The sequence below is a fragment of the Dromiciops gliroides genome, chromosome X, assembly GCF_019393635.1.
Source record: "Dromiciops gliroides isolate mDroGli1 chromosome X, mDroGli1.pri, whole genome shotgun sequence".
Taxonomy (NCBI): domain Eukaryota; kingdom Metazoa; phylum Chordata; class Mammalia; order Microbiotheria; family Microbiotheriidae; genus Dromiciops; species Dromiciops gliroides.
In genome coordinates this window covers 82,904,028-82,929,838 of record NC_057867.1, presented here as the reverse complement: position 1 = coordinate 82,929,838, position 25,811 = coordinate 82,904,028, and the positions used below count along the sequence as shown (strand labels likewise).

Genomic DNA, 25,811 nt, shown 5'->3' with positions numbered 1-25,811 from the left:
TATGACTGTCCTTAGGCAGCAGCAGGGACCTGGTAGAATAATCACTGTTACATGTGGGGTCTTCTGTCTGAGAAAATTGGACCCTTTATATTTGCATAGATTCCCCCCTGCGGGGAGTTTTATTTAGATATCCTACACTTCAAGATACTAGAGAAATTGGCTTTTTTGGGGAGGTGGGGGACAATAATTATACAGTTGATTTTTTTTTCTTCTGGTGTGTTCCTTCACAGATCAGTTCCATTGATTTAATTCTGCAAAGTTTTCATTTTGTTGACTGTTTAAATGCTGATATTTTATCATGGAATCCTGTTCAAATGCTAGGTTTAATGGGAGAAATCTAGAATCTCTCGAATGTTACTGCCTATTAGAAATATTCCTGTTATTTTTTGCATTTAAATAGACCTGGATTGCTTGTCTTTCTATGGGACAAAAGATGCCCTACAACTTCTTGGTGGGTTGGAGGGAAGAATTCCTGTGCCTAAAATCTACAAGTAGCTGACATTCTGTGCTGCTTCTTGTCTTACTGTCCTGTTGGGTATGTTTATAATTACATATAGATTATCCTGGCAGTGGCAAAGGTACATAGAGGGAATTTTGAGGGCTCTTTGGAATAAAAACCCAGAGGACATCTGTGGGGATTGCTTATGATACAGGGACTCCTAGAGAATTGTGATATGTCCTGTGTAAAAAGGAACTTCTTTTTGGCTCAGATCCCAGTTAGATGACTTTTTGCATTGAAGAAATCATAGAGGATTTTCCACCTAAGATAGTTTTCTTATCTGAGAGAGAGGTAATGATTAGTTAACTCCAGGTCCCAGATCCCTGTTGGGAGAACTCCATGTAGTTTGGAATGGTCATCGTAGACCAGGTTTCCATCAGAGATGGGAAACCAGTGTTCTTAGCCTTTGGTCTTTTTTTTTTTATTTTTTTGTGGTTTTTGAAAAGCTCTAAAGCTAAGTTTAAGGCTAAGTTTGCTGAAATATTTGGTTACTTTGTCAGATTGTTTTTGTTTTGTTGAATCTGTAAAACTTTGTATTTGGGGATAATAATGATTTTTATCTGCACATGTGCATGTGGGATTGTATATGATAATGGAACATTGACTGATTTGAGACACTTTAATGTATGACTCTAGGGAAGTGAGTGAAAAGGCATTTCTCACTGCTCCCCAGAAAACTGTACTGAATTGGGGACAAGAAATGTGTTCAAAATGTACCCCTGCCTATTTGCCAAAGATGGCAAACATTCCAAAAGGGAGGTGGGGAATATAACTGGGCCCTATTCATGCCTAGATCACGTAGCATAGAGTCTCCCACATGGGAGAGGCTAATGACCAGCTTCTGGGAAAAGACATTCTGTGGTCCCCTACTGTATAGGTGGGAGCACCTCTTTCCATTGGCCATCTAGCTAGAACAGGCTAGGCCTTAGGCTTACCAGACTAGAATTTTCTTCATCTCTTCCAGAAAGGAGTGCCATGAGCTGACCCTCTTGGAGGAAGAGCTACCTTCTTCCTCACTTTTAATCATTTAAAAAAAATGAGAACACGAGACTACCACCATAAGTCATTAGAATGGAGCTAGCTGAAAGCAGTGTGCTAGCTCATTTGAGATGTTGGCAGCTAATGATCTTTGGCAAAATTGAGATTTTAAATGATACTGTTTAATAACTGTGACTGTAAATACAAATTTGGTTTGAATTTGTCCTGTAGACTAATTTGAAGTGAGATGTGTTCTTATATTATAATTATGATATTTGACTCTCTATAGGTAGATAAGACCTTAATGGAAAATATATTTGATATTTGGCATTAAGGCAATATACTTAGAAACAGCATGAATAACAATGAAAAAATGTAATTCCTCTATCCTGTTTTTGTAATGTGATTAGTATAGAATGCCAAATTGATAGATGAAGTGATTTTCTATGTAAGATGATTCTGAAATGCATTCAACCAAGTTGATGTTATTTGCTTAGCAAAACGTTCTGTGTCATGTTGTAAAAATCCATATTGTTTATCTTATTAGGCTTTTAATTTTTCTTGTATTGTGATTTTGGGGAAATCATTGCATAAGAAATGCTGTTAATTTGAAAAATAATACCCAGAGAGTGATACAGTTATATAATTGCAAAATTCATTTGTCTTTTGATAGAATCTTGTTATTATGGTTTAAAAAATATTGTGTTTAATTGGGTGTATTTTGCTTTAAAATTAATAAAAAAAATACTTAGTGTTTGTGAAAGTACCACATCTGTGAAATTCTTTGGGGACTTGCAAGATTTTCTGTCCCCTGGGTCTTTAGCCTTAATGAGGTTGTAAAATCTTATTAACTCTAAAGTGATGAAATGGTTTAATGGGAAACTAGGGCTTCTCACAGCTGAAGTAAAGGGGCTTACAAGTTTATTTTATAAAGGGTGGTTTTTATTTGATAGATTGTTTGGCTATTACTTATGAAAATTGTGAAAGTGTTATGTCTTTGAGCCAACTTAGTATTGATAGCTCTCAGATTTTTTTTTTTTTTTTGCAGTTAGGGATATTTGTCAGCTTCAAGACTTACAGTAGCCAATGTTTCTGGATTTTGAGTGAACTACAATGTATTTACTGTTTGTATAATCATAGAATGTGATTATTCTCTGAATTTCAAATGATTGATTTCTGCTTGAGCATGGATTTAAACTAGAAAGGATGAATAAGATAAGGCTTGTATGTGCTTATTGTTAACTGTTACTGCAACAACATGGAAAAAATCCATTCGGACTTTAATTTGATATTGTTCTGAGTTTTGATTTCAGGTATGAGTGTGTGAATTGTCAATCTGCCAATAAATAATTCATGACTCAAGGGAAATGCCATGTGCTTGCTCAAAGGTCCTACAATCTGAAAACTGGTACAGGTGGATGTCTGTGCCTGGGAAGGTTGAGAGGACTACCTTGCTAATGCAATGATAGGATCCTCTTGACTCAGTTTCCCTATTGTGCTATTTCCTTTCTGAACAGGAAATTTTCTTCCCTGCTAAATCTTGAGCCTGGCTATATACCCTGTGGATAACATGAAACTTTGCTGCATTATTGGTTATTCCAAAATAAAGGTTAACTCTGACTCTTACCTGAAACCAAACAGCTAAAGAAGTTTTATCCTATTATGCTTACTTATATCAGGTCAGTCTGTGCCTTTGAAGTGACAGTCTTGATACTGATATAATCATGTCCTTCCTTTTTACTTTCTGTTATTGTTATAGAGCTTTGGGCTATTGTTGCAATGCTAAACAACTCTGGGTTCCTATAATGGGATGCAAGTGTGAAAGATCTTACTGTTTTTAATTTGACTATTGTGAATTTGGGTCACTGATAGTTAAACGTTCATGTATTAGTTAGGTTTCAGTTGTTTCTAGAAGACCAATGACAAAAGGACAAGCATAAGGTTAGTTCCATAAGGTTTGAACTGGGTTTTACCATGTGAATTTGTTACTAGAAAACCGAATTTAAGAGGAACACCTCTCCAGAACTGCCTTCAGAATGATGACTAATCCAGAATGTCCAAGGAGAATATTTCCAAGTATCACATGGCTACATAGGACAGTCAAGACCCAAGATGAACTAAGCTGATTAAATGTAGTTTGTTAATGGACTTCATTTACCTAAAGACTTTGATTAGGTTGGTTTCCTTAAGGAATGTATGAGACTGTGATTGCTTAACTATGTTCAACTTTTCTGACATTGAAGGAAACATGGGACTGTGAATTTGTCTTTTAAAAACAATCTTTTTGTGATACTTGTGGCCACGTATATTCTTTCATTATCTTTATCTTGGAAATAAATCCCCCTATATCATGTAATGCACTTGTTTTTTGGTGTAAGTCCAAACCCCTGTCTTAGAGCCCCTAATGTGTATTCAGTTGAGATGTTGGGAAAAGATCCCTCCTTGAAGGAATTCTGTCAAGCTTTAGATAAGATCTGCTTCTTATTGGAATGCTGGCTTTTAAGCCCCAAAGGGATAAAACTGAGAAATTGTTCTTCCACTGTTTGAACCTATCCCTATGTGGCTGAGAAACCAGACTTGCTTAGAGACCAGATTTGTTTAATGCTTAACTCTGGACCTAGGTTATGCTGACCAGAAACCATTCCCATTCAAAGACTGATCTGATGGGAGGAGCTTCTTCCTGCTGTACAACTCAAGCAAGCCACCTGTCTTATCTGGAAACTGGCTTCATGCTAGCCAATCAGCTTCCGTTTCCTGCTTTCTTTGTTTGAATCCTATATGACATGTAACTTACACAGACTGGGGGGTGGGGTGGGGGTGGGAGGGGATGAGTGCTTCACCCCTTTTTTGTCTTTCTCTCTGTCAGACAATGTAATAAACTTCTTCGTGAATTATTTCAGTTCTAGGTTTGTTTTCTGATGTAATAATGAATCAACATGGGTCAGTGATAGATTTGGGGATGGGAGAGCAAGTACTTTCTGGGCACCTCACATCACACTTCCCAGGCACACCCATTCTACCTACATGAAAGGTCAGCCCTATGGACAGGCTTCATTGTTTCCTATGTCAGGATGTGTCCAATGTCAAAGCACTTAGATTTTCAGGAAACAAGTAGTTCAGCTGCTCCCTTGGCCCCCAGGTAGCCTACTAGAATGGCCATACCTGGCCAGAGAACTATTTGGAGTCTTGTGCTATAAGAGGAATCTGTGTCCTCTGCCTTGTGTTTCTTTCCCCTTTGGGGATGGACAGGCTGCACTGAGCTTACTCAGTGAGCCACTGAGGCAGCTTAACTGGACTGGAGGGCAGACTATCAGCTCCTCGAGGCTCTTAAAAATTATTGGGTTCTGGGGCAGCTAGGTGGCACAGTGGATAAAGCACCGGCCCTGGAGTCAGGAGTACCTGAGTTCAAATCCGGCCTCAGACATTTAACACTTACTAGCTGTGTGATGTTGGGCAAGTCACTTAACCCCAATTGCCTCACCAAAAAAAAAAAAAAATTATTGGGTTCTTCTAAGTAGGAATAGTAAAGGATATCTCAATCCATTTCTGAGGCTAGAGTCCTATCATGTATTCATCTCCAAGAGTAACTGAAAGAACATAATACTGTATTGAAAGTAGAAGAAGGAACTAGAAACTGAAAAGCTTCTGCACAGACATTGTCATCGAATAAGAAGAGGTATAAAGGGGGGAGTATAGCCTTATATTGACTTTCTCAGATAAGGGTTTGGTATACAAGATATTATATAGCATACATATAATATGTTACATATATAATATTTTATTTCAATCTAAATGAATATAATAGCTATTCTCTAATAAATGGTCAACGAATATGAACAAATAGTTCTCAAAAGAATTGTAAGATTCACATCCTCATGAAAAAGTACTCCATATAATTAATGAGAAATGCAAATCAAAACCACCTTGAAATTTCACCTTATAAAATACAAATTGGCAAAAATTACAAAACATTGGGGCAGCTAGGTGACACAGTGGATAGAGCACTGGCCCTGGATTCAGGAGGACCTGAGTTCAAGTCTGGCCTCAGACACTTGACACTTAACTAGCTGTGTGACCCATGACAAGTCACTTAACCCTCATTGCCCCACAAAAGCAAAAAAACAAAAAAGATTCAATAGAACTTGAATAAAGAAATATGAGAAGACATCCCCAAAATAAGGCTTTGTGGAGCTGGCAGGTCCGCAGGTGTTACACATTGCACATGTCTCTGGACTTTTCCCATATATTGATCAGTTTGGACATTTATTTTCTCTCTTTAAAATACTGTTTGTCCTATGGGAAGACTGCTGCAAGAAGGGGAAAGATACATGGAATGACAATCATAATGTAAGAAATGGAAAATCTACCCATCATTTTTTTTAATTCCTAAAGTCAGCATGGTATAATAGAGTACTGTATATGAAATCAGGAAGATCTGAGTTTAAATCCTAACTAAGGCAATTACTGCCTTGTGTCACTTTATGGATCTCACTTCCCACCTTTGAAAATGAGGGGATTGAATTAGATGATCTAATGTCCTTACAAGCTCCCCTTTGCTGTTCCTGTGAGCCTCAAGGACTTTACCACCAATTCCACTTGCTGAAATCCTTCTGGACCTTGAAGGCCTAGTTCCAGTGCCACCTCTTCCATGAAGTCCTCCCAATCTGCCTGCCCACCCCAACAAGAAGTGAGCCCCCCCCCTCCCTGGAAGTAGTTTGTTTAGACCTTTCTTTTGTACTTGTCATAGTTCTAATCCTTGAACTCCCCTGCAGAAGTGGAGAATACTAAGAGGATTTGAGTGGGCCTTCTCTGGAGAACTGATGGGAGAACATGGAGGAGTGACCTAGGACACACAGGGAGGGGGAGCATTATGTCATGGGGTGCAGAGCACCCCAGAAGTTCTCTGGGCCACACCAAAGAATCTTGTCCTTGAGAGGCTAAACCAGAGGACAGATAACGCCTAGAGAGATAAACTGAACCAAATCCTACTGAGCTAGCTTCGGATTCCCACCTTTCATCTCCCTTACCCTGGGGAGATAACTTTGGGTGTGGCTGCGGCCTTTGTGTCCTGAAGAGGGATCTGTAGCCACCCCTCACCCAATTTCCCCAGCTACCCCCAGTGGGGGATGGTCCTCCCTCACTAAAGGAACTTTCCACAGGCAGATGGTCCACCCCCATCAGGCCTCTATAAAAGTACCTGCCAGTCTCCTGTTCGAGGAGATTTGGTACCTCTGAGCCATGTGCTTTGTGCCTATCTCCCCATGAGAAGTCCAAGGATTTCTGTCACGGTTTCCCTTCCCGCCCCCTTCCCTTCCCTTGCCCCTAAATAAACTACCACCTTATTCTAACTGCTTTTGTGTGCAAGAGGGTGTAATTCTTTAAAGAGGAATTCCCAAGAACCCCAACCCCAACCCGTACCCCATTTTCCCATATCAATTAGATCTTCATCCTTGGAAGGAATATCCGCATTGATGACATCTCAGATCTTAGGCCTTATTGGTCATGTCTCACCTTCTGTCTTCCCATAATTCCACTGGTTCTTGTCATTTCCCTCTAACCTGAGCATAAGATAGGAGCTTCACAAATGTCATTTGAATGAACTCTAGGGAAATGACTTCATTTTACTGATAGGGAAACTGAGAACAAGGGAAAGGAAGTACCTTAGCTAAGGGCATACTTTGGCTAAGTGTCAGAGCCAGGATTTTGGAACAGGGTGTCAGAAAAATAGTCCCAGACTCTGGTTGTGCCACATTGCCTTATAAGGAGGGGGGCTATCCTTTCAGTGCCTGGCCCTTGGGAATCAGTAGGCCTTCTGATTTTACACCTATAATGCTGTCCCTCCTATAATGCAAGGTCACCTGTACATTCTGTTTGTCTGTCTCTGTGTCTGTCTCTTTGTGTATCTGTCTGTGTCTCTACCTCTCTCTGTCTCTCAGAATTACCAGAGAATGGGTATCCTTGTGTTTTAGACCTTTCCCCCATCCCAATGTCACAGGGTTTATTAGAATTTTATAAAATATATATACAGCTAGAAAAGCCCTTAGAGATCATTTTCTGTGACCACTTAATTTTGCAGATGTAGAAACTGAGGCTCAAGGAAATTAAAAATCATTCATCTAAGATCAATCAGGTACTAAGCATCAGAAGCAGGATCTCTGGCACTGCCTTTGTTGAAGGGACTTAGATTGGGAAGGGGGAGATAGGTCACCCAAAGAATTGGAGGGTCCTCATTAATATGTCCACCCCCTCATTGATTACCAATCAGTGTTGATTTCCACCTATCAAGGGCACCCCGCTTTCCAAAGGTATTTAAGCATTCAATGATCTCCATGGTTTTGTCTCTGGTTACAGAGAGAATCCAGTGACCATCAATTTATTAGTTGTCAGCTACATGAATGAATAAATTGACTATTAATTACCCAGGAACTGTCTCTCAGGCTTTTCATTCATTACAGTTTGGTGCCCACAAAGGAAGCAGAGCTCTGCAACTCAAATTCTTATCAGAATTGGTCTAAGTGGAAAATTTGAACACAAGGGGGAAATTTTCTGTCAGGACTCTGGCTGTGACTTGACTCTGCCCCTCTTACCCGCAGTTAAATCTCTGAGTAAGTTGATAGGTTTATATGTCTGTTTTAAGTGCTTGTGCTGCATCCTTTGAATTTTCTCTCTCAGCAGCAGAGGGTTTATGTCAATAGAAAATGTTCTATTACATTCTATTGGACAAGATCCCCTCAGATGGGCCATGGGAATAGATTGAGGGATAACTTGTGCACACGAGATTACCTGGGTGCCTCCTGAGAAACTTGGGGTAACTTTGGGGGCATCTGCCAAGTACTCTAGCAGCATGTGCTGAACAATTTCTTGCAGGACTAGGATTTCAAAAAGGAAACTGAGGCATGGCTTTGAAAATATGAACTTTATAAAAGTTATGAGTCTTACTGCCAGGTTTTCAGATAGACATATCAGATAGATTAAGCTCTGTGTATGTGTGTAAAGGGATTTCCTTAAGTAGAGGAAGTAATTAGGTGCTTTTGTTCTGAGTGAAAAAGAAAAAAGGAATTAACCTTGAGATAGGTGAGGTCAATGGTAATCCTGGGAAGCAAGGGAGTACCTTTTACATCTAAACTTTAATTTTTGCTCACTGAGACTGTGTGTTCTGTGTTTGTATTTTGTGTCTCTGTGTGTGCCTGAAGGCACTCCTTTTGTTATTTATGTTTAAAGTTTAAAGAAAAGCATAATTTCAAAAGATCTCTTTCTGTCTTTTGATTGTGGCCAACAGTGAGAGACAGACAGGGGAGGGGGGCCTTTCCCCCAGTTTATAAAAGTTTGGAGATTTGAAAATAGAAGGAGAGGAGAAACTGTTCTTTTGAGAGCTTCCTTGAAGTAAGCCTCCACCCACCCCTACTCTTTTTGGGGGGAGTGGGGTAGAGCAGCCTCCTGTCCTTAGCTCTGAGCTGAACAGATCGCCGGACCATGCCTCCCATAGAATCTAGCTTAAGACGGCCATAGATTGCAAGGGGAATTCTTAGGACAGGTTAAGAAGTCTCATACATCGTGGGGACTACAAATAGCAAAAACAGCATAGCCAAAGGGATTCCCTTACGTGAGTCAGAGAAAATATTGGGCATACAAACCTTTCTCTCCCTCTGATCTCTCCACCTACAGGAATAGTGGCCCTAGGTTTACTTCCCCAGCAAACCGGCATTAGGTTTCAGGAGACAGTGCAAGTGGAGGGTGACAATCCTACTCATTTTCACACAGGCTAGGCAAAAGTGCTAAATCATCTGGGAGACTAGACCCCTTTATTCACAGCCATTTTGTTAACCCGTCCCTGCCTGAGATGGGAAAGTATCTCCACAAGAGAAGGATGTCCAGCCTAGCATGAAACGACCATAGAGCAGATTCTGGGAGTTGCTCCCTATGTCTATGAAGGAAAGGAAGCTGTGGAAAGGGACCAGACCATGCCCCAAGGTCTCTGAAGGGGACCCAGCAATAGCACTGCTGGGTCTGTATCCCAAGGAGATGAACAGCAAAAAGGAGAAGGATGTACAGGGTCTTTTAGGGTGGCAAAGAATTGGAAATTGAGGGGATGCCCACGGATTTGGGAATGGCTGAACGAGTTCCGCCTGTGATGGTGACGGAATACATTTGTGACGTAAGAAACGACAAGCCTGGGAAGATCTACAGGAACACGTGAAGTAAAGTGAGCAGAAGCAGGAGAACTCTGTATACAGGGACAGCCACATCATATGATGATCTAGTGCGAATGACTTAGTTACTCCCAGGAACACCATGATCCAAAGGACTCAGGATGAAAAATGTTCTCTACGAGCAGAGAAAGAACTGATAGAGTCTGAAGGCAGATTGAAGTAGACATAATCTACAAAGCAGGTATTACAGAAACCAAGCCAGACTTAAGTCATTGGAGAACCGTGACTGGCTCCTGGGTGGGTCAAGCCGACATGATAAAAACGACGGTTCTACCTCAATGCACCTCCTTGCTCAGCGCTACCGCAGTTAGGTCGCCAGAACTTATGAGGTACAAAACATAGCGACGGAATTCATTTGGCAGCACAAAAGGTCAGGAATGGGGGCAGCTAGGTGGCGCAGTGGATAAAGCACTGGCCCTGGATTCAGGAGGACCTGAGTTCAAATCCGACCTCAGACACTTGACACTTACTAGCTATGTGACCCTGGGCAAGTCACTTAACCCTCATTGCCCTGCCCCCCCCCCCAAAAAAAAAGGTCAGGAATGGCAAAGGGATTGATGAGAGGGAAACACGGGGGCGGGGGGGGGGGGTGTTTCTAGCCATGCCAGATCTCAGCCTGTCACAGATGGTGGCCACTGTCACAGCTACGGGGCCTGGCCACGAAACAGAAGGGTGGATGCGTGGAAGAGAGCTTTGCGGAAAAAAGCCCACGGAAAGTATTGAGGCGGGATGCTCTGCAGAGTCAGGAAGGGTGGGGCACTACTGAGGAGCAACAGGTGGTGCAGGCTGGCTGCTGACTGATTCATTGATTGATTGATAGATGATTGATTGATGAGCGATTGGTAGCTCTAGCCAGGGCAGGTCCCCGAGCGAGCCCATCCATCCTTTCTACCCTTTTCCTCATCAGCAGCCCTCGGCATCCCCCACCAGGTGGTCTGTGCTATACACCAAACCAGGTGACCACGGGCAGGAGCCCTGGGAATGGCTTTAGCCTTTGGCAGGGAGGGGCCCTAGAAATGGCCAGAGGGCAGGGGGCGCCGCCTGCAGAGGGCGCTGCAGAGCCCGCGTCGCCGGCACCGGCAGAGGGCGCTGCAGAGCCCGCGTCGCCGGCACCGGCAGAGGGCGCTGCAGAGCCCGCTCCTGGTCCACGCTCTCCTCACAGGGCGCTGCGTGTGCAGACTGGCCTCGCCCTCGCGTCTGTCAGCCATCAGGCCTGTTGGGGACTCCGCACCTCACCGCACCTCACCGCAGGACAAGGGAGCCGGCAGCATGGAGGGCGAGAGGACAAAGGGGATGATCTCGGGGTTCATGCTCAGCGCCCTCACTTTCCAGCACCTCAACTCCAACGCGGACGAGGTGAGGCCACGGGAGCAGACCTCAAGGCCTCGAGCCCTGGGAGCGCCGAGGGGGAGAGGGAGAGGGGGGGAGGGGGGGGAGGGGGGGAGGGGGAGGAGAGGGGAGAGAAGGGGGGAGGGGGAGGGGGAGAGAAGGGGGGAGGGGGAGAGGGAGAGGGAAAGGGGGGAGGGAGAGAGGGGGAGGGGGAGAGGGGGAGGGGGAGAGGGAGAGGAGAGGGGAGAGAAGGGGGAGGGGGAGGGGGAGAGAAGGGGGGAGGGGGAGAGGGAGAGGGAAAGGGGGGAGGGAGAGAAGGGGGGAGGGGGAGAGGGAGAGGGAAAGGGGGGAGGGGGAGAGGAGAGGGGAGAGAAGGGGGGAGGGGGAGAGGGGGAGGGGGAGAGGGAAAGGGGGGAGGGAGAGAGGGGGAGGGGGAGAGGGGAGAGAAGGGGGGAGGGGAGAGGGGGAGAGGGGGAGGGGGGAGGGAGAGAGGGGGAGGGGGAGAGGAGAGGGGAGAGAAGGGGGGAGGGGGAGAGGGGGAGGGGGAGAGGGAAAGGGGGGAGGGAGAGAGGGGGAGGGGGAGAGGGGAGAGAAGGGGGGGAGGGGGAGAGGGGGGGAGGGGGAGAGGGAAAGGGGGGAGGGGGAGGGGGAGAGGGAAAGGGGGGAGGGGGAGAGGGAAAGGGGAGAGAAGGGGGGAGAGGGAAGAGGGGAGGGCGAGGGGGAGGGGAGAGAAGGGGGGAGAGGGAGAGAGAAGGGGGGAGAGGGAAGAGGGGAGGGGGGAGAGAAGGGGGGGAGGGGGAAGGGGAAAGGGAAGAGGGGGAGGGGGGAGGGGGGAGAGAGGAGGGGAGAGGGGGGAGGGGGGGGAGAAGGGGGGGAGAGGGAAAGGGGGGGCAGGGGCACCCTCCTCTGGTACCCGCCCCGGCTGAGCTTCAGCGAGGTGTTGGTGCTGGTGGTGTTGGGGTGGCCACTCTCCTGTGCCCCGGGCCCTGTGGCCCTTGGAGAAATGCTGGTGCTGCTGCTCCCCCTCCCCCTCCCCCTCCCCTCAGGGTCCTGCCCCCTCCACTCTGCATCAGTTCAGGCCAGTCATCGCAGGCTTCTCCATCTCCCCCACCATTGCCCCACGGCTAACACGGCCTCACTGGGTCCTGGGTCCCCACCCCCAAGTTCTGCTTCTCTTCATGCCCAGTGCAGCCTGTGCCCCCCACCCCCAAGTTCTGCTTCTCTTCATGCCCAGTGCAGCCTGTGCCCCCCACCCCCAAGTTCTGCTTCTCTTCATGCCCAGTGCAGCCTGTGCCCCCCACCCCCCAAGTTCTGCTTCTCTTCATGCCCAGTGCAGCCTGTGCCCCCCACCCCCCAAGTTCTGCTTCTCTTCATGCCCAGTGCAGCCTGTGCCCCCCACCCCCCAAGTTCTGCTTCTCTTCATGCCCAGTGCAGCCTGTGCTCCCCACCCCCCAAGTTCTGCTTCTCTTCATGCCCAGTGCAGCCTGTGCCCCCCACCCCCCAAGTTCTGCTTCTCTTCATGCCCAGTGCAGCCTGTGCCCCCCACCCCCAGCTTCTCTTCATGCCCAGTGCAGCCTGCCCGTCTCTTCTCCCCGCGCCTTGGGGAGCCTGGAGAAGTGCCTCTGCGGGCTGCTCTTGGCCCTTTTCCTGAGGCTTTCACAAGAACGTATGGGAAGAGCATCCCTAGCATTGCCTCCCCCTTAGGGGAAGCAAGAGCCCCAAATGCTGGAGACTGGAAGGGAGGCATGCTGAACTTTTCTGGGCCTCACCTCTTGATTGGTCAAAGGGCTAGTTGCGGGGCCTCTTGTGAAAGGAAGAATAGAAATGCTTGAGCAGGAGTCACTCACAAGAAAAGCAAGGGACCGAGCAGTACTGTAAGACACGGGGCCTTTGTTAAGGGTGAGAGATTGTAGACCCACACCTACATTTATTTTAAATTTCCAAGAGTCTGCATGCGTCCCTGATTTAGATTAAAAAAAAGAACTATTGTGAGAAACCTTGTAACCCATTCAAAATAAGGGGCTCTCCTAGCCTCCCTTCCCTTTAGACAACAGGATTACACCGATTGAATCGTGTCCTACCCACTTCTAGCTTTGATATTTATGTCAAGGGCACCACCATCCTTCCATCCAACCCAGGTTCTAAAGCTAAGAACCAGCCTAGACTCTTTGTTCTTCTTCACCCCCCAAATCTGATCGGTTGCCAAGTCTTGGGAGAGATGATGTGGATGGAGAAGCAATGTTCGTAGACCTAATTATAAGGACCGGTGAGAATTGACCCAGGAGAAGTGATTCTTTCCACTGAAGAGGTGGGGGACTGTGGGTTTCGATTGTTGTGTCTGCGGCCGCCGCCCCCAAATCAGTTGCTGTTGTGGAACTTTTTCTTTGTCATCAGGAAAAGCTCACTGTGGGGTAGGCGAGAAGGGGTGTGGCGGAAAGGACTGATTTTTTTTCCCCCGGGCAAGGAGGGTGAAGTGACTTGCCCAGGGTCACACAGCTACTAAGTGTCAAGGGTCTGAGGTCACATTTGAACTCAGATCCTCCTGAATCCGGGGCCGGTGCTTTATCCACTGCAGCACCACCTAGCTGCCCCCTGTGACTGATTTGAAAATAAAAGGTGATCCCCCTTTTTTTTGCCCACCCCCCCCCACATTTGTTCAGGACCTCTTTGCTAGAAGACTCACAGATCAGTAGCCTTCCCACTGGTCTTCCTGCCTCAGGGCTTTCTGCTCTCCAGCATAGGTTCGGCCATGACACTCCCGCACTCCAAAAGTTTCAGGGGATCTGGAGTCAAAAGCAAATTCCTCAGTTTGACATGTACATCTACAGAAAACCTCTTCACTACCTGCTTCTGCCTTCCTTTTCACAGTTATCACACATTTCTCCCCTTCGTGCAACCTCTTTCCAGCCAAGCTGCCCCACTTGCAGTTCCTCTAAACGCCCTGTCTTCGTGCCTTTCTCTCAGCTCTCCCCTCTTGCCTCGAATTCCCTCTTTCTTTACCTGCCTCTCAGAATCCCTGGTGCCCTTCAGAACTCAGCTCAGTCACCATCTCCTACTTGAGGCCTTTCCTAACCCACCCCAGCCCCTACTTCCTCCCTCCTCCAAGGACCCAATTCTATTTACCTTTTCTTTGCCCTTCCAAGGCATGGACTGGATTGTTTAACCCCCATGCCTAGCACCAAGTGGGTACTTGATAACTACTTGCTGATTCATATGCCTCAGCAAGCTCCAGAGGCCCCTCATACCCAGAGAATAAAGTCCCAGTTCCGGATGCCAGGACCTCTCCCCTCTAGCCAGACTAGGTATCTAACTATCTTCTGAACCTGACATATTCATTCCTCATTCCAAACCTTAACACAGACACTTTCTCCTACCAGGAATGTCACGGTCCCCATTAGGCTGTGAACTCCTTGAGAGCAGAGACTGGGCTTTTTGGTTTTGTTTTTTTCTTTTACCTCTCTTTATATCCTGGACACTTAGCACACTGCCTGGCACAGGTAGGCATGGGATTGGATGCATTCGGTACGATGATAAATGCCAACTGACTCAATCCAACCTTCCGGGTGCAGCTTATGGGCCTACTTCATTCATTCCTTCAGTAAACATGGAGAGCTTATGATGTGCAAGCACTGTGCTAGAAAAGGAAAGTCAGTTAGTAGTGATGACTTTGATTTCTCTTTAGTTTGAGTGTAGGGTTAAGCCCCCTTCTTTAGGAAAAGCTCGGCCCAACAGCTAAGCCAGACTAACAAATAGTCTCTTCGGTCTAGGTTACCTGTAGTCAAAAATGGATTGATAAATCCTTATCGTTTATCAGCAGATAATTTGGAGACTGACTTATATCTTTGTAGGAATAAGATAATGTTTTGAAAGGCAAGGTTCCCCTTTCTGGCAGCTGGAGAGTTTGTGGGGGTTTGACTGAAGGTTAAGTTTTCCTCTTTCCAGTCTTAGTGGCTAAGGCTTCTTCTTCCTTAGCTAGGAGGTTAAGTCCAAGCTGAGCGATGGACTCTTCTAAGGTGGGCAGCTAGAAGATGGGGCGGGTCGTTTGTGTGACCGCTAATGTGAGGGAAAAATCCATCCTCTTCTCAATAATTCTCAGGAACTCAGCAGCGAGGTGACAAAGGCTTTATTTTCTTCTCATGAGAAGGAGGCACCCTAGTGTGCAGCTAGTGGGTGCCCAGAAAGGGGGCTCGCAGGCCCTGTTTTATACCCTAGTCCCTAACTCGAATGGACCTTCCCCTTTTTCATCACTGGTCGGGGTTACAATCTACGCCCCCAAACTAGCTAATCTGAACGCAGTATTCCCACCCCTCTTCCTTGTATGGGCATAACTCAGGAGTGGACCTTATACTTCCTTATCTGGACAGAACTCTGGAGAGGACCTACTGGAGACCTGGGCTCCTTGAATCATGTGACCTTGCTAACCTGAGGGGGAGGAGGGGATCTGAGACCTTTGTGCTACCAACGGGTCAGGGGAGTATGACTGACTGTTATATCCACATTGAGAGGAGACACCCATTTCTCACAGCTAACTACACACCACAAGTTTCTCTTTCCCAGTAAAGTTTCTGGTTACAAAAAGGCATCACCAGTAAGGCAAGGACTTCTGGGAGAATCTCACTTTGAGAATTTGGGTGAAGAAAGCCTGGGAGAAGCAAACTAGCCAGATGACCCGTCTTGTCCAGTGGAATTATGTTCAAAACAAGTTTCCTAGGTTTTTGATTCCTCCTTTCTGTTAGAAAAAAGCTTCGTCAGTCACCCTTTTGTCACTAATTACTGAAGAATGAGTTGACCTGATTTAATGGTAACTTGCTAGCCTTGCTATTAAATCGTTTTCACTCGGAAACTTTCTGCCTCAGGAATATTTTCTGTTTCAGCTCATTAATCTTAACAGCCAGGTGCAGGTAGTTCCAAAGACAACAAAAGAGCCCCTCCCTTCAAACAACTTGTATTCTTGTGGGGGTATGCAGCATGCATACAGAAATACATATAAGGTAATTTGAGGAGGGAGGGATAGAGAGAATGCTAATGAGTAGGGGAGCCAGGAAGGGTTCACCGAGGAACCTGTCCCTTAGTTGAGTAGGGAAGGAAGCTAAGCATTCTAAAAGGCTTAGAATATAGTTTCCTCATAGACATGCAGGTAAGAGCTGGAGCATTTTAAGTTCAGGGACTGGAGAGTAGCCATTTAGGCTAGTGCATCAATGTGTGTGACATAAACCTGGAAAGTTAGGCTGGAGTCCGAATGAAAGGGTTTGAAGTGCCAAGTTGAGTGGGTATTTTATCTTTGAGGCCAGGGAAACCCATTGGAGATTTTTGAGCAGGGATTAATTAGCGTGGTCAGACTTGTGATTTGGGAAGATTATGTGGGCAGCTGGTGGAATGGGTTGGGGAAAAAAGGAGCACAGGAAAACAGGGAGGAAGGTGATTAGGGGTTATGCAACTGTCCAGGCAACCAACTAGGTAACACAGCAAAAGGGGGTGGGGACAGCCTGGGGGGGGAGAGAGAGTATGTTTCTGAGAGAAGACTGAAAAGACTTGGGCAGTGGATTAGAAAAAGAAAGAAATGCACAACTAGGTGTGTGGGGGGGGGCGCGCAACTAGATGGTGCAGTGGATAAAACACTGGCCCTGGATTCAGGAGGACCTGAGTTCAAATCTGGCCTCTGACACTTGACACCTACTAGCTGTGTGAACCTGGGCAGGTCACTTAACCCCAATTGCCTCACCAAAACAATTTTTTTTTTGGGAAAAAAAAAAAGGGTAGGTTAAAGTGGAAGAAAATGAGGTTCGTTTTGGTGGCATTGAGCTTGAGTTGCCCAAGATGCCCAGGAAGGTTGTAAGTGATATGGGATTGGAATTTAGGAGAAAGATTAGGGCTGGACAGGCATCTATTCAGGAATCATCTGTATAAAGATGATACCTTGAACCCATGGGGCCTGAGAAGATCACAAAAAATGGAAGGGTGAGGACAGCACTTTGGGGCACCCTCATGGTTAGGGTTGTGAGAAAGAGTTATTAGTAATCATTATTTCGGGAGATCCAGAGATCTCTTAGTTCTCCCTCCCTCTCCACTCAAAGGCAAGCTCTCCTTGAAAGATTCTATCAAACCCACCCCTGCCCCAAGCTCACAAAAGGAGCCTTGGGTGGAGACAGATTCTTTTGTCTGGGTGAACAAAAGGACTTTCCTGATGACATTAAACCCCACCTAAATGTCCTCTGATGTCATCCTTGGACTTCATTTAAAAATAACCCACTTCCAGTCATGTCCCCCAGTGAGATTTGATTGTTGTTAACCAACTGGATCTCATTGCTGTGTGATGGACCTCCCACAGTGAGAAGGGGATATAAACTGAGACACCTCCTGCCCCCAAGCCATTAGGAGTCTTTGGTCTGAGAGAGACAACAGACCTCATTTTATTAGTAACCTGGATGGCCATATTAATAAAATGACTGAATTCCCAAGATACCATGTCTCTCATAATTTTAGTCGTGATAGGGACAAGACATGGATGATAGTCCCCAGTAATGGGGTCCCTATTAATCTTCCCCTTATCACAATTTTGCCTTCTGTTATTTAACTAATTCACACCTTTTCTCCAACTAGCTTGAGTGAGATGCTCTTTTGTAGCATATTGTAGGTGCTCAGGTTTGGAATGAATTCATGAGTAAAGACATAGTAAATGTTAGTTGATTTCATACATTGCTTCTTTTTTGTACCCCTCTAGGAAGGTTTTCTTCTTGGGGAAATAAGAGGTGAATCAAACGAGAGCACTACAGACTCTCAGTGGAGTGAGACTGAAATTGTTTACACAATTGGTGAGTCTCTGCTGTGTGTTTGCTTTGTGTCCAATCGGTATAAATGGGTTTAAAAAATATTCTAAAATAATTTTTAAAAAATTTTTGATGGAGATGGCAGATAAAATGAATGCACTTCCTCTTCCTCTAAAAGTCTTAGCCTGAGCTTAGCTAAAGTAGGAAAAACTGAGGACGAGGGAACAGAAGGAATTTCAAATGAAAAGGCCAAGAGACAGAGTCTCTGGGTTATTAATAATCAATTTATTAATTACGATAGCACATAATCCATAAGTTGAGGTCAGTGGTTCCTCTCAGAATGGAGGTCCCTGAATGTTTTAAATACCTTTGGAAAAGCGGGTGTCCCTGAGGGTGAAAATCAGCTCTGATTGGTTAACAGTTAATGAGAGAATGGATATTCTAATGAGAGGCGGACTTTTTCTAATGAGGGACTGGGGAAGTGACTTTGATCATGGTAGCACTCCTACATCATTTTGCCCCCAGCAGTCTTTAAAAAAAGAATCTATTCTCCACCCAGTCCTACTGGAATTGGAGCGGTGGTGGGGTTGCAGTAACAATTGCACCTAGATAAGGTGGTCTGGTGGGGTGAACTTTGGGGATAGTGTGAGGATTAAAATGAGAGAGTCATAGTTTCTGGGTCCCTGAATCATTTTATTGATAAGGTTATTCATAAATGAGGGGCAGGTGATTAGTAAAAAGAGGTCTATGGCCATCTCTCTCAGACAAAAGCCCCCTCCTCATACGTGGGTCTCTGCCGCTTCCAGTTTGGGAGCGTTTCTGGAGCATCGAGAGGGTCAGTGAGTTGCCAATAGTCTTGTAGACAATGTATCTTGAGATGGGACCTGAACTAAGTTTCGTGTACCTGGAGAGCAGTCCTGTATACTCTGCCAGGCTTGATATCAGTACATCGACATTTGTGTCATGCATTCCTCAGAATGTATTAGTTCTTTATTATTATAAAAGTAGTTCCCAGCATCAACAAATTCATGGAATCAAATATCTCTTAAGCAACCACAGAATATGGGCATAGAGGACATATATAAAAGCCTTCCCTAATAGTAACAGCGGCTTTACCAAAGTATGAAATTAAGGGTAAACACACCTTGACATTCAGGGGAAATATTGCAGGCTAGGACTGTGCCTTTGGGAACATATTTGTCATCACCAATGCAGTGTTAAGAAATTTAATTCAATGAAGATAAAATGACTCATCTTTTCCTTTCAGACATACAAAGGTACATTCCTTGCTTTCAGCTTTTCAGGTAAGTATTACCATATGTGAGGAACTCTGACCAGTAGTTTGTGATTGTGTTATGTTGAGTGAGCAAGCAAGCAAGCAAGCAATCAAGCAAGCAATCGCTTGTTAAGCACTTACTAGGTGCCAGGCATTGTACCGAGCACTGGGGATATGCAGATTTAAGAAATGACAGCCCCTGCCCTCAAGAAGCCTATCAGCCATCTTATAATGAATGAAAAGGGCTTCTTTTTTGCTGATTATTTGAAATGTTATTCATTTACTCATTCAACCTGGGTACTCCCATTCCCTGGGATATTCAGTTGCTCCCAGACCTTCACATTCACCATTTGAGTCACTCCAGCCACCTGCTCATTTGCCCAGTTTGTTTTACTAATCCAACTACTTTTCTTTTCTCTCTACTAACTAGTTCTATTCCTCACCCACTATATTTTCTTTGATGGTTGTTCCCCTTTTACCTCTTCACCTATTTTCTAAACTGCTCTGCTTTGGATCTTTCTGCCACCACATGGAAAAACAGTTTCATTATTCTATAAGGTTACATACAAACTCTGTGCTGCATCTTCCCATAGTGAAGCATTCAGTCCCCTAAAACGAGAATAACAACACTTTTGCTGAGAAAATGTGCATCGGTACGGACCTGTCCTTAAGCGTAAGCCCACCAATAGCTTGATTCAATATTTATTGAGCAGTCACCAAAAAAGCAAAATCCCCAACAACACAGCTAGCCAGCTATGAGGACCTGGTAGAGGAAGCTAGAGATTTGACCACTTTTGTGGTGATACCAGGTCCCTGGTAGAACCCTCAAAGATATAAACTCAAACCAAATGGCTGTTGAATCATCATCCCCTCAAAATCATACAGTCTTAGAGCTGGAAAGAGTCTGACAGATCATCTAGTTCTAGCAACCCCCTCATTTTCTACATGCAGAAATGGAGGCCAAGAGTACTGAGTGACCATCCTAAGATTACACATTTGAGAAAACCAAGAGTGAGTCTTGTACTTTGCAGGAGCTTTTCCCAGTGTGGTGCCCACCAGTTGTTTCCATGCATTTCTGCATCTCTTCCATCCACTTATATGTTAATGTTAATTCTCCCATTGGAATGTGGGCTGCTTGAGCTTTTCCCCTTTCTTCCTGTCCTCTGGCTTAGCACAGTGGCCCACACAAAGTAAGCTCTTAATCATCAGTGCTTGCTGACTGGGTGCTGCCTGACTGATAATCAAGTCCTTTGTTTCCTCCAGGACTCAGGATTTCATTGGTGTGCAAAATCCTACCTATTTCTGCATCACAAGTGCCTTGGCCCCACCAGTAACACAGCTGGTCAGTGTCCAAGGAAGAATATGAACCCAGGTCTGCACCGCCTCCAAGTCCAATAATTTTATCTGCTATAGGGGGCGGCTAGGTGGCACAGTGGATAGAGCACCAGCTCTGGATTCAGGAGTACCTGAGTTCAAATCCAGCCTCAGACACTTGCCACTTACTAGCTGTGTGACCCTGGGCAAGTCACTTAACCCTCACTGCCCTGCAAAAACAACCAAGCAAACAAACAGACAGAAAAACTATCTGCTATGCCTGCTGCTGGACTGAGCTATAATGTGTAGCATTTTCACAAACTCTAGCAGATCTGCCAGGAATGAAGAGGTATTAGAAAACTCATACATAATGCCCTGTATTTCCAGAGTGGCCATATCAAGGCATACGTTTGTGGGATGGGGGATAGGAATTAGGGAAGTGATCCTTTTAGCATGCTTTCGGGGCAGAGAGAGAGCAGCCATTCTCAATTTCAGATCTCGGGTTTTTGCTGTTGCTGTTGTTTAATGGAAAGGCACAGGGAGGAGAGAGAAGGGCAAATAAGCTCAATAAAATCTGTTCCGATTCATCCACGCAAACATACATATAGAGTTATCAGCCATCTCCCACCCCCATGCCTTTGCAGACTGTCCTTCAGTCTTAGAACGCTCTCCCTCCTCATCTTGAAATCTCTAAATTTTGGCTCAAATACCAGTTTCCTCCATGAGACCTTAACCGTTTAGCCTGCTTGTTCGGGGTGTACCCTTCCCGCACACCCTGCACATAGATTTGTATGCATTGTGTATTTATTTGTTTCTGGGCATATTGTCTTTTCCAGTGGAATGCAAAGCCAGTGTTGTTTTTTCTTGGTCTCACCAGTTCCTGGCACATAGTAGGCACTTAATGCTTGCTTAGTTGAATGAATTTTTGTACCGATAGGAAAAATGAGTGTGTCATAGCATTGTTTGCACATTCAGTTGTAGTTCCATGACACTCGTTTCTGACCTCAAATTTCTATGGAACACTGTGTGTTTCTTGGCCCCATCACATTCTACCTCGAGATGCTTCAGAAACAGTTTTGTCTACAACACACGCAGTGATTTTTCCTGTGATTTGGACACCAAGTGAACAGTTAAGTTGGCACTACTCAAGGAGAGTTTAGAGACCTCGGTTATGTGAAGTTACCCTTCAGTAGGTTCAGCTGTGTTTGTTGCTCTGTGTAGGTTCTCAGGCTGACATAGGTTGAGGGTAACGTGTACCTCTAATAGGCCTGTTTTATTTAGACTGCAAATACTCTAGGCTGGGTAAATAAAAGTTATAATAGAGTTACTTATCCATTTTCTTTTACCTCTAAGAGTATAACATCCAAAAGGATACCAGTCAGTCAACAAAATTTATGGAGCCCTGGCTACTGTGCTCGGTGCTCAGGATACAAAGAAAGGCAAAAGACAATATCTGCTTTCAAGGAGCTCAAAGTCTAGTGGGGGAGATGACGTGCAGATAGGGATTTACGAATAAGCTCTAGACTCAGTACATTGGAAGTAACGGACAGAGGGAAGGCACCAGCTTCCTGTAGAAAGTGGCACTGTAGCTAGGCCTTGAAAGAAGCCAGGAGGAAGAGATGAGGAGAGAGAAGAACATTCCAGGCACCGGGGCCGGCCAGGAAGAATGCCCTGCCACAGGGGCGGCTAGGTGGCGCAGTGGGTAGAGCACCGGCCCTGGAGTCAGGAGTACCTCAGTTCAAATCCAGCCTCAGACACCTAACACTTACTAGCTGTGTGACCCTGGGCAAGTCACTTAACCCCCATTGCCTAACTAAAAAAAAAAAAGAAGAAGAAGAAGAAAGAAATATGATCTAGATGAGTGAGATGAGCAGAATCAGAAGAACATTATACAGAGTATCATCAACATTATGTGTTGATCAACTGTGATAGACTGGATTCGTCTCACCAATCCAATGGTACAAGAAAGTTCCAGGGGACTCATGATGGGGAGGGCTCTCCAAAGCCAGGGGGAAAAAAAGAACTGTGGAATATGGATGCTGATTGAACCATACTATTTCGTTTGGTTTTGGTGCTGCTGTTTTTCTATTTTGAGGTTTTTCCTTATTGCTCTGATTCTTCTCTTATACCATGACTGATGCAGAAATATATTTAATGTTGTGTGTGTGTGTGTGTGTGTGTGTGTGTGTGTGTGTGTGTGTGTGTCTGTTGGATTGCTTGCTATTTAGGGGAGGGCGGAGGGAGGGAGAAAAATTTGAAATTGGAAATCTTATACAAACAAATGCTGAAAACTAAAAAAAAGTGAACTAAGAAAAATTAATAAATAAAAACATAAAAAAGAAATGTGATCTAAAAGCCAGGTATAAATCATAATTTAAAAATAAAGCAATTTGTTGACATGTGCTTTTAAAGAAAAGAATAACAATGGGTAGACTTTGAATTAAGTAACTTAATCTGGAAACTTTTAGAAGATGTCTTTGTGTATGTTCTAGGGCTCATTTGTCAGGTAGACTCATGAGGTGTGGTTGGGCCAAGGCAGATGGTGTTGGCTTTTACCCACCTGGCGGGCGGGGTAAATACTTGTTGCTTTGCACCGAGGTACGTTGGTTAGCACCAATTACCATACGATATTGGATGGAGGGAGCTATTTATGAAGGGATCTTACTGAAATCTCTTTTCAACTGCCTCTTTTTAGCTTTTATAACTCATCAGGTGAAGTAAATGAGCAGGCACTGCAGGAGATCATCCTGGGCTGTGAAAAGGTATTGGGCCTTGCTGCACCTCTGTGACTCACTCCCGTAATTCTCTACTTTTCTTCATATTATCCTCCAAAGTAGAAAGAGCTGAAAGGCAGCACAGTCAGTGTGTAGGGCCTGGAGGTCCATAGGCAAGACCCTGAGCTTTTCTAAACACAATTCCTCATCTGTGTGTCAAATGGAGATAAATCCTTGTACCTTTAAGGGTTTTTATGAGAGAAGGCCTCTGCAAACTCTAAGGTGCTATATAAAGCTGAGGGGCAGGCCCCTTTACCACACAATTGGAGGGTTAGGCTAGAACACAAAGGGGTCTCCAGACCTGAGGGATTCCCCCTCGTGCCAAGAGCACTGGCTCAGAGCCAGAGGACCTGGCTCAAATCCCCCTCTTAACTGGGTGTCCTTGGGCAAGTCACCTCATTTCCCTGAGCCTCAGTTTCCTCACCTGCAAAAGGAGGGTCTTAGAGTAGTTGGCCTGTAAGAGAGTGTAATTATCCAGATTTGGCTTAAATACCTCAAGTGAGGGAGACCTCACTGTCCCTTATTTAACCCTAACCTCCTAAGTAGGACCTCTTTTTCTGTCTTGAATTTTTTTGGCAGTCTAAGGAATGCATAAGAATATTGGTTTTTTATCGTTATTTTTTTATTTTATGATTACAATATCCTTTACTGAATGTAATTTCTTTGTTTTTAGTTTTTATTTATTTATTTAAAAGATTGAGGTCCAAATTCTATCCCTCTCTCATTCCCTGCCTCCCTACCCTCCCCTGTCCCCAAGGTTACAAGCAATCAGTATAATTGGGTTATACATGTGCAATTATGCAAAATATTACCATATTAGTCATTTTACATAAAAAGACTCAAGTAAAAAAATGAGGAAGTGCAAAATAGCATATTTCAGTCTGTGTTCAATCAATATCAGTTCTTTCTCTGGAGGTGGATAATATGCTTTATCATTAGTCCTTTGGGGTTGTTTTGGAAGGAATATTGTTACGTACAAACCAACATTTACAGTTTTGGAATGTACAAAATGCATATATGTCAATCCTTAAGTTTGTCAACACTTTTTCTAAATGGTGGTGGTTGTTTTTGAATATTTTGCTATTTATTATTGTCTCATGGTGGTAGTACATTTCTAGCTTGATTTAAGTTTGATTCCTCCCTCCCCTTAGAATGTGATTGGATGGTACAAATTAAGACGTAACTCAGACCAAGTGACGTCATTTCGAGAAAGGATTCTTCATGAAAATTTACAGCAACATTTTTCAAATGAGGGACTTGTTTTTCTGTTACTGACATCAAGTATAATCACAGAAAACTGCTCTACTCATAGACTGGATCATGCATTGCTTAGACTTGAGGAAGGGTAAGTGTTGGCACACGTTTAGATTGGCCAGTCAACTTCAGGATCTGATTTTCCCACAGTTCTTAAATATTTTATCCAAATGTTGATAACACAACTATATACACATGGGTTTATGTGAGATGGGCCTTTCCCTTTCATTTCTAGATTTTCCTGAACACAGGGGTCATAGTGAGCCCTGGTACCAGTAGGAAGAAAACCACCCATTTCTCCTTCCCTTACTGGTGCTAATTAGGGTGGTAGTGCCCCATGTCATACAGATGCCTTTTCCCAGCATCATCCAGCCTGATATCAAAAATGCATCGACTTGATAGGATTTTTTTTAACACTAATGGATAATATCTTAAGCCAAAATATTAGTTATGCCTAATTGCAGCTGTATTCCATTTAAAGGGAACTAATCCTTATGAAGTCAACCAAAGTGGGCGTTTTACATTGAAAGTACTTGCCAGTGTTGTAGAGAAGAGGAATTGCTTTTAATTGGGTCATTTTCAGCTGAATAATTATTTGGGCAAGTAGTAAAGGATGTTTGTCTACCTCATTTCTGTAGGGTGGTCTATGATGAATGGAAGAAGAAGGTTATATAGATGCCACTGCTCATTTTTAACGTTGTTTAAAATTCCTCTCAAAAATGTTCTTTAGATTTTTCCATAAAGTGCCTTTAGAGGTGGCTATGTGGGAACAGCAGGATATAAGACCGTGTCAGGTTCCTATAGATCCGCTGCCTTTGGACGAACAATGCACACACACAGGTAAGATCATTCTTCAGCCACTATCTCTTTACCTTAGCTCTTTCGTTTTTGTTTTGTTCTTCAAGCAGGGCAATGAGGGTTAAGTGACTTGGCCAGGGTCACCCAGCTACTAACTCTCTGAGGCCACACTGGCACTCAGGAACATGAGTCTTCCTGACTTCAGGCCCAGCACTCTCTCCACTTAGCCACCTGGATGCCCCAAATTTCCAATATGCTCATTGTCTAAATGAGGATTTCTGTGTCATTCAATCTAAAGAGGATCTAACCTTGAACTAACATAAAGTTAGAGCCACTGTGGAGAGAGTCTGTCTAGGCATTTATGCTCTCTCACTTTAATCAAGCCCTCATGCCTTCCTTTTCCTCCTCTGTAATCTTGTGTCTTGTCAGTAGATCATTAATCATAATTAAGTGCCTCCCCTAGGTCAGGCTCCAGGCTAAGGATACAGTTAAAGGATTCCTGTTCTCAAGGAGATTAGTTCCTTTTGGGGGGAGCAGCATATGCACGAATGAGACAATGCAAATTATGTACACAAGGTCCTTGCAGTGAGTCAAGGGCTTCCTGGCACCTCC

At 44.6% G+C, this 25,811-nt stretch overlaps 1 protein-coding gene across 1 annotated transcript in view; it reads left to right on the top strand.

Annotated features, from left to right (window-relative positions):
• Positions 1-25,178, top strand: part of LOC122733417 (structural maintenance of chromosomes protein 6-like) — a 33,882-nt gene extending 8,704 nt beyond the window's left edge. The window contains exons 2-6 of the transcript XR_006353840.1: positions 17,738-17,828; positions 19,051-19,087; positions 23,069-23,135; positions 24,299-24,492; positions 25,132-25,178. The gene's annotated coding sequence lies outside the window, so the exon portion shown is untranslated. The remainder of the gene's footprint in view (positions 1-17,737; positions 17,829-19,050; positions 19,088-23,068; positions 23,136-24,298; positions 24,493-25,131) is intronic.
• The last annotated feature ends 633 nt before the right edge of the window (positions 25,179-25,811 follow it).